General features: G+C 42.3%; 2 non-coding genes and 4 pseudogenes across 2 annotated transcripts; all 6 read right to left on the bottom strand.

The window, feature by feature from the left end:
• Nucleotides 1–291: 291 nt before the first annotated feature.
• LOC141269072 (5S ribosomal RNA) lies at nucleotides 292–400 on the bottom strand (annotated as a pseudogene).
• Nucleotides 401–1,341: 941 nt separating this feature from the next.
• On the bottom strand, nucleotides 1,342–1,460 carry LOC141270091 (5S ribosomal RNA; annotated as a pseudogene).
• A 621-nt stretch (nucleotides 1,461–2,081) lies between these two features.
• Nucleotides 2,082–2,200, bottom strand: LOC141267151 (5S ribosomal RNA). The gene has a single exon (XR_012321165.1). It is a non-coding gene; the product is annotated as a 5S ribosomal RNA (ribosomal RNA).
• Nucleotides 2,201–3,122: 922 nt separating this feature from the next.
• On the bottom strand, nucleotides 3,123–3,242 carry LOC141269925 (5S ribosomal RNA; annotated as a pseudogene).
• A 621-nt stretch (nucleotides 3,243–3,863) lies between these two features.
• LOC141266659 (5S ribosomal RNA) lies at nucleotides 3,864–3,982 on the bottom strand. Its single transcript, XR_012320689.1, has one exon. It is a non-coding gene; the product is annotated as a 5S ribosomal RNA (ribosomal RNA).
• Nucleotides 3,983–4,925: 943 nt separating this feature from the next.
• Nucleotides 4,926–5,045, bottom strand: LOC141268721 (5S ribosomal RNA; annotated as a pseudogene).
• Nucleotides 5,046–15,395: the final 10,350 nt, after the last annotated feature.

Below are 15,395 nucleotides of genomic sequence, written 5' to 3'. Positions count from 1 at the left end.
GGTCGTTTTGCCTGCAAAGGTCTTCTGCTTGGGGTTACCGGTGGTTGCCTCCAGACACGCGGGAGACGCTGGTCCTGGTGAAAAGGAGCCTAGTATTAAAAGTAAATAAGCAACAATGCTAGAGGCCCACGGTGATCAGAAGTATGCTGGTATTTTGCAGAGATGAAATAGCGCAAGAGAGAAAGCAAATTAAAAAAAGAAAAGAGAATGAATGTGTGCACTTGTGAAAGGGAATAGAAAAAAGGCATAGAAGAGAGTGCCCCCTGCTGGTGGAAGGAATGAAAAAGCAAAAGCCTAAAGCACCTGGTATTCCCAGGCGGTCTCCCATCCAAGTACTAACCAGGCCCAACCCTGCTTAGCTTCTGAGATCAGATGTGTTCAGGGTGGGGTAGCCGTAGGCAGACACAAGCCTCTCTCTTGCTGCTTTTCTGCCTTGAAGTCTGGCTGCCGGCTGCCCTTTCCAGTGCTCAGCAAGACCAGGTCCTTTTGTGCTTTCCCTTCTCTTCAATTTTTTTGCTGGCTTCCTTAAAAGGTCTTGTAGACACAACGCCCCACTCAGAGCCGCTGAGCTCACTGATCGGCTGCATCGCTGTCGACGGAATGTCAGCTTCACGGCCAATGCCACAGGCCGGAGGCAGAGGCGAGACTCACCGGTAGACCCGGGTAGGGTGAGTAGAGCGCGGTTAGTTGCTTTCTTATAGCCTGCAGCCGGGGATTAACTTTTAATGAAAGGGAACAATCCCTTTGACTGTCTGCAGCGCGCCACACCTAGGAAGCGCACTCTCACACACAAGCCAGCATGCACACGTGCTCGCACGTGACAACACCCCCTATCTGCCCCTACAACCTCTCCGTCACCATGCGTCAGACTCTCCTGCCTGTTTTATGATTTCAGGGCCCTAGCAGGAATCACCCCCCCCTCCCCAATTCCTTCCGCACCTTCCTTGCCTTCCTTCCACTGAGGTTAGCTCTTTGTGAGCCGTCTGGCTTGGTTACACAAGCTTCTTTGCAGAAAAACATATTACTTCTGCTGGCCCTCGCTAGGCGACCGCCATCCAAAACCCTCCCTGTTCACCTGCTGAAATCCTGGCCCCTTCACGGCCCCGAGTGCTTTTAACGCCATCATTTCCACACGGCGAGCTGCGGAGTCAATAAGCACTACTAGCCGTGGCAAGGAGCTCGGTGTCAGGCCTGCGTGAAGGCGGCGGGGTAGCTTATTTAGCTGCCAACTGGCTCAGAGGCCTTGGGGCTTCCATCATCTAAGTTACTTAAGGTCGGTGTCCGGCAAGGCACCGTTCCATGCTAACCGAGCTGGGCAGTAGGGCAAAACGTCATCAAAATGGTCTACAGCACCCAGTGTTCCCAAGAAGTCCCCCATCCAAGTACTGTCTGAACCCAGCCCTGCTTTGCTTCCGAGATCAGACGAGATCGGGCGTATCCAAGTGGTATGATCAGTAGACGCTGCTCGATCCATCACCCGGCCAGCCTTTCTCAGGATCGCTTGGTGGCGAGAAATATGGCCGTGACGGGGCGGGCTCCAAAGGGTCCATGCAAAGGCTGTGCCGTCCCTACATGTGTGGTTTGTTTAGCAGTGATTCACCCGCCGCATCAGGTGTCTTCAAAAATGTCTCGGCGCAGGGTCTCCTGCAGGCTAAACCCTTCATCGCGGTAATGTGACAGAAAGAGCAAGCTGGACCCGTAACTTGGGGGCGGAGCGAGATGTCCAGGGGTGAATGAAGGAAGAGGGTGAGATGGTTGCCAGTGACTTTGAGCTGCTCTTCAGGGGGGAGGGTCGTGTTGCCTGCAAAGGTCTTCTGCTTGGGGTTACCGGTGGTTGCCTCCAGCCACGCGGGAGACGCTGGTCCTGGTGAAAAGGAGCCTAGTATTAAAAGTAAATAAGCAACAATGCTAGAGGCCCACGGTGATCAGAAGTATGCTGGTATTTTGCAGAGATGAAATAGCGCAAGAGAGAAAGCAAATGAAAAAAAGAAAAGAGAATGAATGTGTGCAATTGTGAAAGGGAATGGAAAAAAGGCATAGAAGAGAGTGCCCCCTGCTGGTGGAAGGAAGGAAAAAGCAAAGGCCTACAGCACCTGGTATTCCCAGGTGGTCTCCCATCCAAGTACTAACCAGGCTCAACCCTGCTTAGCTTCCAAGATCAGACAAGAGCGGGCGTGTTCAGGGTGGTTTGGCCGTAGGCACAGACAAGCCTCTCACTTGCTGCTTTTCTACTTTGAAGGCTGGCTGCCGGATGCCCTTTCCAGTGTTCAGCAAGACCAGGTCCTTTTGTGCTTTCCCTTCTCTTCAATATTTTTGCTGGCTTCCTTAAAAGGTCTTGTAGACAGAAGGCCCCACTCAGAGCCGCTGAGCTCACTGATCGGCTGCAGCGCTGTCGATGGAACGTCAGCTTCACGGCCAATGCCACGGGCCGGGAGCAGAGGCGAGACTCACCGGTAGACCTGGGTAGGGTGAGTAGAGCGCGGTTAGTTGCTTTCTAATAGCCTGCAGCCGGGGATTAACTTTTAATGAAAGGGAACAATCCCTTTGACTGTCTGCAGCGCGCCACACCTAGGAAGCGCACTCTCACACACAAACCAGCATGCACACGTGCTCGCACGTGACAACACCCCCTATCTGCCCCTACAACCTCTCCGTCACCATGCGTCAGACTCTCCTGCCTGTTTTATGATTTCAGGGCCCTAGCAGGAATCACCCACCCCCTCCCCAATTCCTTCCTTGCCTTCCTTGCACTGAGGTTAGCTCTTTGTCAGCCGTCTGGCTTGGTTACACAAGCTTCTTTGCAGAGAAACATGTTACTTCTGCTGGCCCTCGCTAGGCAGCCGGCATCCAAAACCTTCCCTGGGCACCTGCTGAAAGCGTGGCCCCTTCACGGCCCCGGGTGCTTTTAACGCCATCATTTCCACACGGCGAGCTGCGGAGTCAATAAGCACTCCTAGCCATGGCAAGGAGCTCGGTGTCAGGCCTGCGTGGTAGCGTACTTAGCTGCCAACTGGCTCAGAGGCCTTGGGGCTTCCATCATCTAAGTTACTTAAGGTCGGTGTCCGGCAAGGCGCCGTTCCATGCTAGCCGAGCTGGGCAGTAGGGCAAAACGTCATCAAAATGGTCTACAGCACCCAGTGTTCCCAGGAGGTCTCCCATCCAAGTACTGTCCGAGCCCACCCCTGCTTTGTTTTCAAGATCATACGAGATCAGGCGTATCCAAGGTGGTATGGCCAGTAGACGCTGCTCGATCCATCGCCCGGCCAGCCTTTCTCAGGATCGCTTGGTGGCGAGCAATCTGGCCGTGACGGGTTGGGCTCCGAAGGGTCCATGCAAAGGCTGTGCCGTCCCTACAGGTGTGGTTTGTTTAGCAGTGATTCACCCGCCGCATCAGGTGTCTTCAAAAATGTCTCGGCGCAGGGTCTCCTGCAGGCTAAACCCTTCATCGCGGTAATGTGACAGAAAGAGCAAGCTGGACCCGTAACCTGGGGGCGGAGCGAGACGTCCAGGGGTGAATGAAGGAAGAGGGTGAGATGGTTGCCAATAACTTTGAGCTGCTCTTCAGGGGGGAGGGTCGTGTTGCCTGCAAAGGTCTTCTGCTTGGGGTTACCGGTGGTTGCCTCCAGCCACGCGGGAGACGCCGTTCCTGGTGAAAAGGAGCCTCGTATTAAAAGTAAAGAAGCAACAATGCTGGAGGCCCACGGTGATCAGAAGGATGCTGGTATTTTGCAGAGATTAAATAGCGCAAGAGAGAAAGCAAATGAAAAAAAGAAAAGAGAATGAATGTGTGCACTTGTGAAAGGGAATGGAAAAAAGGCATAGAAGAGAGTGCCCCCTGCTGGTGGAAGGAAGGAAAAACCAAATGCCTACAGCACCTGGTATTCCCAGGTGGTCTCCCATCCAAGTACTAACCAGGCACAACCCTGCTTAGCTTACAAGATCAGATGAGATCAGGCGTGTTCAGGGTGGTATGGCCGTAGGCAGAAGCAAGCCTCTCACTTGCTGCTTTTCTACTTTGAAGTCTGGCTGCCGGCTGCCCTTTCCAGTGCTCAGCAAGACCAGGTCCTTTTGTGCTTTCCCTTCTCTTCAATTTTTTTGCTGGCTTCCTTAAAAGGTCTTGTAGACACAACGCCCCACTCAGAGCCGCTGAGCTCACTGATCGGCTGCAGCACTGTCGACGGAACGTCAGCTTCACGGCCAATGCCACAGGCTGGGAGCAGAGGCGAGACTCACCGGTAGACCAGGGTAGGGTGAGTAGAGCGCAGTTTGTTGCTTTCTAATAGCCTGCAGCAAGAGATTAACTTTTAATGAAAGGGAACAATTCCTTTGACTGTCTGCAGCGCGCCACACCTAGGAAGCGCACTCTCACACACAAGCCAGCATGCACTCGTTCTCGCACGTGACAACACCCCCTATCTGCCCCTACATCCTCTCCGTCACCATGCGTCAGACTCTCCTGCCTGTTTTATGATTTCAAGGCCCTAGCAGGAATCACCCCCCCCCCTCCCCAATTCCTTCCGCACCTTCCTTGTCTTCCTTGCACTGAGGTTAGCTCTTTGTCAGCCATCTGGCTTGGTTACACAAGCTTCTTAGCAGAGAAACATGTTACTTCTGCTGGCCCTCGCTAGGCGGCCGGCATCCAAAACCTTCCCTGGGCACCTGCTGAAAGCCTGGCCCCTTCCCAGACCCGGGTGCTTTTAACGCCATCATTTCCACACGGCGAGCTGCGGAGTCAATAAGCACTCCTAGCCGTGACAAGGAGCTTGGTGTCAGACCTGCGTGAAGGCGGCCGGGTAGCGTACTTAGCTGCCAACTGGCTCAGAGGCCTTGGGGCTTCCATCATCTAAGTTACTTAAGGTCGGTGTCCGGCAAGGCGCCGTTCCATGCTAGCCGAGCTGGGCAGTAGGTAAAAACGTCATCAAAATAGTCTACAGCACCTGGTGTTCCCAGGAGGTCTCCCATCCAAGTACTGTCCGAGCCCAGCCCTGCTTTGCTTTCCAGATCAGACGAGATCAGGCGTATCCAAGGTGGTATGGCCAGTAGACGCTGCTCGATCCATCGCCCGACCAGCCTTTCTCAGGATCGCTTGGTGGCGAGCAATCTGGCCGTGACGGGGCGGGCTCCGAAGGGTCCATGCAAAGGCTGTGCCGTCCCTACAGGTGTGGTTTGTTTAGCAGTGAGTCACCCGCCGCATCAAGTGTCTTCAAAAATGTCTCGGCGCAGGGTCTCCTGCAGGCTAAACCCTTCATCGCGGTAATGTGACAGAAAGTGCAAGCTGGACCCGTAACCTGGGGACGGAGCGAGACGTCCAGGGGTGAATGAAGGAAGAGGGTGAGATGGTTGCCAATAACTTTGAGCTGCTCTTCAGGGGGGAGGGTCGTGTTGCCTGCAAAGGTCTTCTGCTTGGGGTTACCGGTGGTTGCCTCCAGCCACGCGGGAGACGCTGGTCCTGGTGAAAAGGAGCCTAGTATTAAAAGTAAAGAAGCAACAATGCTGGAGGCCCACGGTGATCAGAAGGATGCTGGTATTTTGCAGAGATTAAATAGCGCAAGAGAGAAAGCAAATGAAAAAAAGAAAAGAGAATGAATGTGTGCACTTGTGAAAGGGAATGGAAAAAAGGCATAGAAGAAAGTTCCCCCTGCTGGTGGAAGGAAGGAAAAACCAAAAGCCTACAGCACCTGGCATTCCCAGGCGGTCTCTGTTAAATGGTTAATTATGGAAATTCATTTGGAATGTTAATCGATAATCATTTTTATGAGTTCTATGCCTCAGCCATCGTGTCAAGTTGACATGCGCTATTTGTGTGTGTATTTTTGGTTCACTACCATATGTAGAACAGGTGTCCATACGACTGGCTATAAAAGCCCATGTTACAGAAAGGGGGGGCTCTCTTGCTCTGCCCACCCCACAAGACACAGAATCTTCATGCTGAGAAGCAGATGACAAGTAGGCCTGGACACATGCTGGACAAAGACATGATTTACCAATGGTGAGCCAGCCAGTCCTGTTTTTTTGTTTTTTAAATTAAGTAAGTGAATTTCTTCCGTGAACAAGGGGGGAGTCCTGACGAGTTGAACAGCTGTTGTTCACGTGTCAGTAAATTCACTAGTTTGTCACGAGAAGCAGAAAGGACCTACAGACTGAGGAAAGACAGGAAGCAGAGGTACTAACAAGGAACAGAATCACACAGGAAAAGAATCAGACGAACTGAAGACAGGACGTGCTGATAAAGAGAAGCCAAGGAATCTTAAGGTAAGCAAAATATGGATATAATTTCTTCTTTTGCTAAACAAAGTAATATTAATTTCAAAGGTAATGTAGGAGATGACATAGAAGTTTTGTGGCTCAGTTTATACAAAGAATGTGAATTGCAGAATTTACAGTTAACTTCTAAATTGGTAAATAGAGACAAACAGAAATTGAGAAATATTCTACATTTGGTAGATTTTTTTCATAGTCTTGTGTTAGAGATTTCTAAGCAGGAAAATAGTGTAGAAGTGTCAGACGGTGATACTGATTCTGACTGTAATGTGGAAAATGAACAAGAAGTAAGACACATGTCTGTAACTGAAGGTGACCTTGGGTCTGACCAAGAGACGGACATACAGAAACCTGACATGGGAGGAGACATGACTGACATACGAGAAACCGACATACTAGGTGATGTGGGAGGAGACGTGAGTGACGTAGGAGGAACGGACGTACAAGAGCCACTAAAAATATCAGAGAATTCTGGAATTACCCAGGCTCAACTCCAAATTAAAATGAGGAAAAATTTGCTGAAATTATACAAAATCATGCCAAAATATGATGTCAAAATCCATGCCTGTAGAAATTCAGAGACATTTGAGAGCTTCTCTGATAAGTTTGATTTATCCAATGAGGAGAGGAATCAATTATTTAAAATATGGATTCCTGTGACATTGTCCAGACGTTTACATTTAATGCCCTGTGAAAATGACTCTCCTAATGGATGGGAAAATGATTCGGACAGATTAAGATATTTGATTTATTGTGTCACAAAGGATTTTCCCAACATAGAAGATCTGCAGAAACTAAGGATTGGAATGAAGGAATGTACATATACATTCATGTCCATATTTGAACGGTTGTACAAAGCTCTCATCAAAAATGGAAAAGTACAACATATGATAACAACTTTTGTACAAAAATTCAAATTCCTAAATTCAGTTTCCCAAGTTATGGCATCACAAAAAATTTATTATTTGAATGTGCGCAGATGCTGGATTTTGTTAGAAAACATGAGAATCGTGAAAAGAAAATAAATCAAGCTAAATTTATAAAACCAGGAAAGGTAAAATCTTACCAAAAGCCAATATCAAACTCTCCTAGACTGAGTCATCCCCATAGTGAACTCTATCAAATATGCAGAAGATTTCATATATGTTATAAGCCATATCAGCCAGTGCAAAGATCCATCTCTCCACAGAATGAGTTAATTCTCAGTCAGAACTGTGATTCTCTAAAAAGGAAAATGGCTGAAACTGATGGACAGAGACAGGTGAGACGACCAACTCACTGTGACGTCATGGAATATGGACAGAAGAACAGGCAGTTCTCTGAGGTTTTGAAGGATAGAAAAATGTCTTTCCTAAATAGGGCGTTCCTGGAGATATTTGAGAGAGACAGAAGATTTGGTTTAGGGAGTGGCTAAGGAAAAACTGTAATTATAATGTTGGATCAAAATGTAATACTATGTCTCAATATTTATTTATAATCTCATACAGTAAAATTGTAGTTACATAGTTTCTAATATTTCATATATATATATATATATATATATATATACACTTGTCTAAGTAGAGATTGCGTATAATTGTATTTATATATACGTTTAGAAAATATATATATGTATTAATTAATAAATTAGGACTTCATATATATAAATTTATTTAGCAATATTTTGAATTACATTAGAACCAACCAATATATGTATAAGATATTTAAATAATTCTGTTTCTGTATGAATTTGATATTTAATTTTATTTTCTTATATTTCCTTAGAGTTTTCATTCCAAAGCAAGATTTGATCAAAGAACTCTAAAATGGATTTATTTCTTTATTCACACAGGAAGTTAAAAAAATTGCATGATTTTATGTGTATAACATTTTAAAATAATAACAATATATCTAGTTGAACTATAATATATATGTAATACTTATTAATTCTTTTGTGTTGCTAATATTTTCTGTGCATGAAGTGTTCGTGCAAATTAAAGTAGCTTTACAGCATGACGTGTGACAGCTGCGGCCTTTGAACTTTGAGCTAATAGTATAGGATCCCATTCATTCTATTTTCAACTGATGTAACTTAAGACCGGGCAGCCAGTGAAGAAAGAATCTAAGACAAGAGTTTTTTCAAGTGTCTGAAATTCCAGTGACTTACTTTCATATTATATAATATGTACTTGGGGAATATTCAAAGAAATATAAAGATATTCAAATGATATGGCAATGCACATTAATAAATTGGGATACAACAATTTTGGGTTAAATATATATATATATATCTAAAACTTCATATGTGGAATGTTTGAGTTGAACAGATCTGTAAATGTCAGAGTGAAGGTGACAGATGAGTAAATCAGCAGCTGCTAAGTGTGATTGATGTGACAGAGGCCTCGTATGTTTGTATGTTTAAAAAAAAAAAATGTTTCTTTATGTGAAGGTACAAAAATATATTTAATTCTGAGGAAATTATAATACATAATTAGGTATTATCTACATATATATATATTTCTATATTTCTTTAATAATTATTATTTCTTGATTTAACTAATAGTGGATAAGGGCAACCACACATCAAAATGGTTTACAAAGCAAATTTATATTTAGAATAATTTTCAACATGATAATATTCTTGAATAACTATAATATTATTTTTAATGGTTACCTAAATAGGTACACACCTCTCTTTAGTCAAATCTATGCTACTCATCGATATGAAATTTATGCTCAATATTTCTAGAAGAATAATTATTTTTAATTGGGTTCTAATATATACATACATTTTATAAAATAATATTTTTGGTATTAAGGGGGAAAATGTGTTTTTGATCCTGATTACATATTCACTTTTGATTAATACTTATTTTCCACACATTTTAATAAAGAAGAAATAATAATAAGGTACTATGGTATAATTAAGAAGGGTATTACATGCAAAGTTGCATAATTTAATATTTTTTGGTGGTACAAGGTTATGACAAATATGAAATCATCCAGATAATGGAGATATAAGGGTATTTTTTATGGAGAATATAATTACTCTGCATTTGTCATTAAAATTTAAAGGCCTTATTTTTATTTTTATACTTATTTAGACTCTTAATTTTATTTTTCATTTTTAAAATTTTATTCTTACTTTATACTTCTTATTTTTCTATTTTTTCATTTTTTAATTCTCATTTGATTTTATTTGAGTTCAATATCTCAATTGAGAAAACACATTAATATTTAATAAAGTAATGTCTAATACAAGAGTATTGCTTCATTAAATATATATTGCTAAGGAAAAAAATGTTTACATTTTCTGAGTAAACACAACAATTCATTCATTCATTTATTCATTCATTCATTCATTCATACATTCATATATTTATTAATTTTGGTTCAGGAGTATACATTCTTTGATATTATTGGTTTAATAAAGATATAAAAACTTGTTTTTTCAAAATTCACTGACACCTATGGGTTGGAAAAGGTAATTACACCTATGACATAAAAATGTTCTATCATATGGAGAACTTGATTGATAATGAATTATTATCTATTTTTGTTTATTATTCCAAACATAATTTATTTTAATATTTTGATAATAATTAGATGGATTTTACTGATTGCTGTGGTACGCTGTGATATTATAGGTTAGGAAAAACTGCCAGATTTGGTATCAGATTAGGGAATGAAGACTTCAATCAAGACATCGCAATTATGAATTCTATCTTAATAAAGACTTTTAATTTTTATAAATCAAAGAGATTCTCAAAAGTTACAAGAAGAAGCAACTGATATCCGGAGGACGTCTCAGAAGGTAACAGGTGTGAATGCTGAGTGTTATAATAGACTGTGTCCATTACATACAATACAATTCACACCACTGATCACCAGGACGGCAGAGGACGATGATCCTATATGTACTGTGTTGTGTTCAAGTTTCATCACGTTCCAGTGGTTTCTTATCACCTGGAACGCTTCAATGATAGCTGGTGAACAGGTAATACCTGGCATATGTGTCCTGTATATAAAGGACTGAGTACTGTTTATGGTGCTATATAAAGCAGGAAAGTGTCAAGTTAACCCTTGCTTTACTGACCAAAGACGTCACATCTGTTCCAAAAGTGACACGAGACCAGTGCGGACACACGGAAGATTCCAAAGACGATCCAACGTAAGTCCAGGTGACACTGCACAGATATTAAAGCTAAATTTCATCCATGGACTTTGTTTTCTTATCAACTGACACACATGATCTTTCTAATAAAGAGTACAGTTTATGGACTGAACAATAATGAACACAATTATGGACTGTACAATATCTACATGCTGTAATTTATTTCAAAGGAGTTTTCATCTAAAGACTGTGTTATAAAAGAACCAAGAAGAAGACGAGACGACGACCCGATGACATCAGATGATGACGATTGAACCCGCGATTGCTTCAATTTAGATATAGGGAAGTATAATTATACATATTAAATGAATATTAGTCGCGGCTTACCATAACATGAATTCACATCATTATATAACAATAATCCGATATTGATACTATTATTACTATTATTATTATTATGGAAATTTAATGATATTGCCAAGGAAGAAGGAAAGAAAAAATGATTGATGAATGTATCTTCTTTTGAGAAATTTCAGTTAAAGTCCTTTTATTCTCAAAAAAGGGGGAAATGTTAAATGGTTAATTATGGAAATTCATTTGGAATGTTAATCGATAATCATTTTTCTGAGTTCTATGCCTCAGCCATCGTGTCTAGTTGACATGCGCTATTTGTGTGTGTATTTTTGGTTCACTACCATATGTAGAACAGGTGTCCATACGACTGGCTATAAAAGCCCATGGTACAGAAAGGGGGGGCTCTCTTGCTCTGCCCACCCCACAAGACACAGAATCTTCATGCTGAGAAGCAGATGACATGTAGGCCTGGACACATGCTGGACAAAGACATGATTTACCAGCCAGGATCCAAGGAAAGATGGGTGAATCTCAACAATTAGGCTAATTATGGACAAATGGACAATTACTTTATAACTAATTATTGTATGTACCTGCTGCAATCTGATTCTTTTTAATGGACAATCCAAGAATAAATAGATACATTTTTTTATAAGAATATCGTGATATTGATACTTTGAGAAGTCCTCAGTAGAAAAAAATAATACAGGAAGAGTATTATTTTACAATGGTGAGCCAGCCAGTCCTGTTTTTTTGTTTTTTAAATTAAGTAAGTGAATTTCTTCCGTGAACAAGGGGGAGTCCTGACGAGCTGAACAGCTGTTGTTCACGTGTCAATAAATTCACTAGTTTGTCACGAGAAGCAGAAAGGACCTACAGACTGAGGAAAGACAGGAAGCAGAGGTACTAACAAGGAACAGAATCACACAGGAAAAGAATCAGACAAACTGAAGACAGGACGTGCTGATAAAGAGAAGCCAAGGAATCTTAATGTAAGCAAAATATGGATATAATTTCTTCTTTTGCTAAACAAAGTAATATTAATTTCAAAGTTAATGTATGAGATGACATAGAAGTTTTGTGGCTCAGTTTATACAAAGAATGTGAATTGCAGAATTTACAGTTAACTTCTAAATTGGTAAATAGAGACAAACAGAAATTGAGAAATATTCTACATTTGGTAGATTTTTTTCATAGTCTTGTGTTAGAGATTTCTAAGCAGGAATATAGTGTAGAAGTGTCAGACGGTGATACTGATTCTGACTGTAATGTGGAAAATGAACAAGAAGTAAGACACGTGTCTGTAACTGAAGGTGACCTTGGGTCTGACCAAGAGACGGACATACAGAAACCTGACATGGGAGGAGACATGACTGACATACGAGAAACCGACATACTAGGTGATGTGGGAGGAGACTTGAGTGACGTAGGAGGAACGGACGTACAAGAGCCACTAAAAATATCAGAGAATTCTGGAATTACCCAGGCTCAACTCCAAATTAAAATGAGGAAAAATTTGCTGAAATTATACAAAATCATGCCAAAATATGATGTCAAAATTAGAGATGAGCGTTGTTCTACTCGAACTGTTCGCCAATCTCAAATTCGAGCTGTTTTGGGCGGTGTTCGAGCCGTTCGGCGAACACGAACAATTTGAGAAAAATTCGGCTGTTCGAGGTTATGTTCGATAACTGTTCGTGCACCAAAATCATAACTGGATTTTTTCTCAGTAATGATGAAAATTAATGTTAATACGCAGTTTGAGTGTACAGCGGGGTGGGGGGAGGGGCAGGGGATGGATCTCTGCAGGAACAATGAAGATCTCCATTTTTTTTTCTCTTTCCCGCATTTGCAGTGGGGAGGTGCAATCTGTCAGCCTATCAGCAGTGCACACACGGAGCGAAGTGCTTTTTTTCACACAAGCAAGGGCATGTGTCATTGGCAGTGTATGTCACATGTCCTTGCCCTATAAGACCAAGCCATTTTCCCCGTCGCCACCATTTTCTCACTGCTGCAGCTGCGTGTTAGACGGCACCGCTGTTGCTGTGTGCGCTATACCTTGTTAATTTCAAGCCAATTTTCGCACAAATCTACAGATAGCTTGGGAGTAGGGAATAGTTGTGATTGCAGTCCTTTTAAGGACTAGGTTACAGCATTTCCTACGACTTTTATCAGGGAGGTCTGTGCTCTTAAATAGATAGGTTGTGGGAGTAAAGACTAATTGTAATTGGAGTCCTTTTCAGGACTAGGTTACATCAGTTCCTATCAGTTTTTGCCAGGCAGGTCTGTGCCAGTGCTGTGCAAGTTTTTTTCACAGCATTTGGCTGAATCTAGCAAAGCTAATCCTTTTTGGCCTATTGCAGAGTGTGTTAGTCAGTGGAGTAGCCTATCTGTGTTGCAAGATATACCACCTGTGTATAGAATACCAATTTTTTTACTGCACCTAGTGAAGTAAAATCTTTTGGGCATAGCATCATTCTATTAGTCCATCTATACTGACCTCCATCAGGTTGCAAATTAAAACTAATTTTTATCTGCATCTACAGTACCTCTGAAAAAATATTTGGGCTTCTACCTGTGTGTGGGACTTGTTGTATTAGTCCATCTATACTGACCTCCATCAGGTTGCAAACTGAATATATTTTTTTCCTGCATCTACCTCTGAAAGAATATTGGGCTTCTAGCTGTGTGTGGGTCTTGTTCTATTAATCCATCTATACTGACCTCCATCAGGTTGCAAACTGAATATAATTTTTTTCTGCATCTAGCTCTGAAAAAATAATTTGCCTTCTAGTAGTGTGTCGGACTTTCTCTATTAGTCCATCTATACTGACCTCCATCAGGTTGCAAACTGAATATAATTTTTTTCTGCATCTAGCTCTGAAAAAATATTTGGCCTTCTAGTAGTTTGTCGGACTTTCTCTATTAGTCCATCTATACTGACCTCCATCAGGTTGCAAATTAAAACTAATTTTTATCTGCATCTACAGTACCTCTGAAAAAATATTTGGGCTTCTAGCTATGTGTGGGACTTGTTGTATTAGTCCATCTATACTGACCTCCATCAGGTTGCATACTGAATATATTTTTTTCTGCATCTACCTCTGAAAAAATATTGGGCTTCTAGCTGTGTGTGGGACTTGTTGTATTAGTCCATCTATACTGACCTCCATCAGGTTGCAAACTGAATATATTTTTTTCTGCATCTACCTCTGAAAAAATATTGGGCTTCTAGCTGTGTGTGGGTCTTGTTCTATTAATCCATCTATACTGACCTCCATCAGGTTGCAAACTGAATATAATTTTTTTCTGCATCTAGCTCTGAAAAAATATTTGGCCTTCTAGTAGTGTGTCGGACTTTCTCTATTAGTCCATCTATACTGACCTCCATCAGGTTGCAAATTAAAACTAATTTTTATCTGCATCTACAGTACCTCTGAAAAAATATTTGGGCTTCTAGCTGTGTGTGGGACTTGTTGTATTAGTCCATCTATACTGACCTCCATCAGGTTGCAAACTGAATATATTTTTTTATCTGCATCTACCTCTGAAAAAATATTGGGCTTCTAGCTGTGTGTGGGACTTGTTGTATTAGTCCATCTATACTGACCTCCATCAGGTTGCAAACTGAATATATTTTTTTCTGCATCTACCTCTGAAAAAATATTGGGCTTCTAGCTGTGTGTGGGTCTTGTTCTATTAATCCATCTATACTGACCTCCATCAGGTTGCAAATTCAAAATATTTTTTTTCTGCATCTAACCCAGCCAATAGTTTTGGCCTAATACCACAGTTTGGCCACTCAGCTCTGCTCGGTTACCATCCATTGTTTTTTTGTGCAAACAACTCCAGAGTTGTGAATTAGTTAACCACCAAAATGAGTGGAAAAAGGCCTGCTGCTGGTGGAAAGGGGAATAGGCGTGTTGGGAAGGGGAAAAAAGGTTGTGTCCGTGGGGTAGGTGTTAAAGCAACAGTAACATCTGCAGAAGAAAGACCATCTTCCAGCCAAACTAAAATGTCTACTTCTTTTAGCGGACAATGTGATAAGATCCCTTTCTTACGGCCACACCAATCGCTACAAATTCCAGATGAGGCACAAAAACAGCAGGTGCTTCAACGGATATCAAGTGCTCCTTTAAGTGGGCTCTCCTCCACATCAACTTCAACATCACAAATATTCCAGTCCTCAAAGGTGTCACCCAAATCGCACTTGCTTCCTCACAGCTCCCAAATCTCCAGCTGCCCGTCTGAGTATGAGGTAGAACAGATGGTTGAGTCTGCAGAGCTGTTTACTCATACTATAGCCTGGGAATCAGAGGTCGACTCCAGCGCTTCTGTGAATCCAGACGAGGAAATGATCTGCACTGATGCCCAGAATCTTTATGAGTCGGATCCAGGACCAGACGCAGAAGGTTCTGACCATAATGTAGACCCTCATTCCCAAACTGTAACTCCTGTTGGTGGAGACAATGAGGAAGACGATGATAAGACTCAAATACCTGATTGGAGCGACAACTTTAGTTTTTTGTCAGGGCAGGAACAGGTTGGCTCTGAGGACGACGGGTGTGATAACGCACAGGGTGATGATGATGAGGTCGGAGATCCCACTTACTGTCAACCCACAGTCAGCCAAGAGATGAGGTCAGCAGAGGAGGTGGAGGAAGATGCTAGTGACGACGAGGTCAGG

This window comes from Phyllobates terribilis, unplaced genomic scaffold (genome assembly GCF_046119375.1).
Source record: "Phyllobates terribilis strain yellow unplaced genomic scaffold, ASM4611937v1 Scaffold_4__5_contigs__length_816908805, whole genome shotgun sequence".
Lineage (NCBI taxonomy): Eukaryota > Metazoa > Chordata > Amphibia > Anura > Dendrobatidae > Phyllobates > Phyllobates terribilis.
The sequence above is the reverse complement of the archived record's forward strand: the minus strand, read 5'-3'. Positions and strand labels throughout refer to the sequence as shown.